Source organism: Myripristis murdjan, chromosome 1, assembly GCF_902150065.1.
Source record: "Myripristis murdjan chromosome 1, fMyrMur1.1, whole genome shotgun sequence".
NCBI lineage: Eukaryota > Metazoa > Chordata > Actinopteri > Holocentriformes > Holocentridae > Myripristis > Myripristis murdjan.
The window spans coordinates 27,191,183-27,194,533 of record NC_043980.1 but is presented as its reverse complement, the minus strand read 5'-3'; the positions used below and the strand labels follow the sequence as shown (position 1 = coordinate 27,194,533).

Here is a 3,351-nt window from a genome sequence, read left to right as displayed (position 1 = left end):
TGTGGCCTGTAGAGATGAGACTGAAGCCTGAATGGAGACTTGTCTTTACTCTTTACTCAATCACAACCGTGCCGAAGAACAGGTTAAATATCTGTCTGTCTGTAGACTCATATGCTTCCCTTCACCGTGTGTGTGTGTGTGTGCGTGTGCGTGTGCGTGTGTGTGTGTGTGTGTGTGTGTGTATGTTTCATCAGAGGCAGCTGTTTGGCATTGAGGCACCAGCCGCTGTGGAACTGACAGGATGGAGGAAATACTTCAACAGCTACACTCTGCAAGGCAGACGCAATGTACATAACACAAACACACACAAAAACACACAGATGCAATTAAATATGAATTCATATATCTTATACAGTTTAAGCTCACAGGTCAAGAGTGTGTCTTTGCCTGCTCTCCTGCAGTGTGTATTGGCTACTTACGGGATCCTGGTCCTGACAGCAGCTGCCTACGTCACACACAGACAGCACAACAGCAAAGAGGAGAGTCGGACATCGTCCAGCTCGGCTGTCTGAAGCCCCTGACCAGCCCCCCTCCTGTCCCCCTCCCACACCTGACCCAGCCAGGATTCTCTCAGCAAGCATCAGATTTCGATGCAAGGAAAAACAAAACAAGGAAGACATCAAACCATTGCTGAGTATTAGACGGTTGAATCCAGTGACTGTTGACAGCTGAACATGTTAATAAAGGCTATTCAATCTAAAACATCATTCAGTCCCATTGTGAGCACTCTGTGGTTGACACTTAGGGCATGTGTAGGTGTGAGTGCGGTTGGATGGTTGGATGCATGTGTTGATGAAGTGAGTTTTATCTTAATGTTTCGTATTGTTGTTTTTGTCTGCAGTTTTTGCTTTGACAGTGGTGTCAAATAGACTATAGGCTGAAAACAAACAGAAAAGTTTAACTTTGCACCACAAATGTATATAGCAGTATTTGTATATAGGGAAGATTTGTATTATTACTGGAGACTATAATAGTAATACTACTGCTATTACTACTACTACTACTACTACTACTACTGCTACTACTATTACCACCACCACCACTACTACTACTACTACTACTACTACTACTACTACTACTACTAATAATAATAGTAATAGTAATAGTAATACGAAGTGCAAGATTGGAGCACAAAAACAGGTAAGTCTATATGTATCAGTGCAAGATATTTTTCAATAACAACACACACTCATACAAACAAACAATGTATAGTCCACATATGCACACTGTATGTCCACGTATACGTGGTGGTATATAACGTGCACCTGTGTGACACACATACACACATTTTTGTATGCCTAACACACACACTCGCTGCTCGCAGATCACATGATTTCAGAGAAAAGCAAGAAGACAAAGTGAAAGTGAAAGACCGGCAGTCAGTCAGCCTGTTATCGCTGCAGAATGGCTGAGTGAGGTTATGTGTGCGTTCCTGTGTGTCATGATAATTGATGTCTCTAAAGTAGTAATTAGCCATTTTCATCTTGGGGGGTGAATGGATATGAGATGACCCGAGTGTGATATAGCAGCTGAGGGGGGAGCAGCGGCACACTGAACAAGCCTCTCTAGCTCGCAAGTAAACGCTGGCTCCGCCCAGTCTAAAACCGAAAGTAAACTTTTTTTTTCTCTTCACATTCAGCCGAAATGTATTACAACCTGAGGAAATCAAGAGTAGGACCGCATTCCGGTTAGTGATTTGCGAAGCACTGCACTCATTCAGTGGCAAGCAAGTTGTAGACTTTACGCTTATTAACTGTTGTACTGTTATCACGGATTATTTATAATGTTGTTATTTGTGGAGATGTCATCCCGTGCATGAATCTGCAGTGCCTTTAGGAGCGAGATGCACTGATGGACACAAGCAAGCAGCAGGACAAAGTATAACAAGTGAGCGCGCAACAAGTTTTACCCACAATTTTTCAAAATTGTATTATTTAATGTTTAACCTGTGCTCGAGTAAATGTTAAGTGAAATTGGTTCTGAATTTTATTTTACACGACTTAAATTTTATTTTACACGTCTTAACATCACTTTTAAGCGTGATGGACCCACGGCAAAATTTGGAAAATAAATTATAATTAATACTTTCTGACAACCCGTCTTCATTATTATTATTATTATTATTATTATTATTATTATTATTATTGTTATTGTTGTTGTTGTTGTTGTTATTATTATTATTATTATTATTATTGCTGTTGTTGTTGTTATTGTTGTTGTTTTTGTTGTTGCTGATGTTCTTCTTCTTTTCTCAAATGTTTGTGCATTAGCTGAATTATTGAGTATATTCTACCAAACCCTTCAAACTCTGATCTGTATGGCCTGAACAGGGTCACAACAAAAGAAAAAGCTTTGATTTCTCTGGACGTTCAAAGTCGTCGCCACCCAAGTCTCGGATTACACCACATTAGTTCTGTTGCCGTTAATCGCATTTGATATCAGATCATAAAATTTTACAATCTTTGTGTTGGAGCTGTGAGGGAAAACACCTGTGCAGCCTACAGCAAATCACAGAGAGGTTTTGAAATGTTTCCATTTTCAAGGATGTATCACCGTTTTTATTTTATTTTATTTTATTTTATTTTATTTTATTTATTTTTTCCAGAAACTCTGAGCGGAGGAAAAGGAACTCAGCTCTAGGAACTAATTTAAATCATGCCAGCACTACTGTGCACTCGACTCTTGTTTTCTCAGAAATGAGGAATTTTGTAAATGAAGTTATTTATATCTTTAAAAAAAAAAACTACGTGCAGTCTGTTGTAGCGTTCAAGTAGATTATGATTTTTATTTTTACTTCTTGCAACATTTCTATTATTATATGAATAACTGTAATATAAAAAGCAGAACTTGAGCAGTCATAGTTTTTTGTTTTTTTTTAAGTTTGCTGCTGTCGATCATATCCACTTAGTAGTTGCCCGTCTCCTGCTCCACTCAGATAGAAAGTGAAAGAAACTTTTTATTGTCGGTAACCTGTGGTTTTTATATCCGTTGTGCCTCTTTGGTTGATGATACACAGACATGTGGTTAGATATTAATTACATGACCTCTGATTCCTTATTCTGCACACTCTGCCCTCTCCCTCCCTCCATCTCTCTCTCGCTCTCTCTCTCTCACACACATAAGCTGTTTTGAATGTGCTGCAGTAGTTCTACGTTCAAACAGTTTGACATGCATAACTTAAAAAAATAGATTTGGATTGTGATAGAACATCAGATTAAATCCACCTCTCTTCATTTCAGCTCCTCACTCCCCTTCCTCGCCTGCCCTACCACATCAGATGACTGAGTAGATCTGACTCTACTGCCTGCAGGCACCTGTGAAGCATCCTGTGGAAATTTACGATAACTGGCA

The 3,351-nt window shown here is 39.2% G+C and overlaps 1 protein-coding gene across 1 annotated transcript in view; it reads left to right on the top strand.

The window, feature by feature from the left end:
• The first annotated feature begins 1,780 nt into the window (after positions 1-1,780).
• The window catches only part of LOC115364391 (suppressor of cytokine signaling 1-like), a 3,297-nt gene continuing 1,726 nt past the window's right edge, over positions 1,781-3,351 (top strand). The window contains exons 1-2 of the mRNA XM_030058941.1: positions 1,781-1,887; positions 3,240-3,351. The exon at positions 3,240-3,351 is cut by the window's right edge and continues 413 nt beyond it. The gene's annotated coding sequence lies outside the window, so the exon portion shown is untranslated. The remainder of the gene's footprint in view (positions 1,888-3,239) is intronic.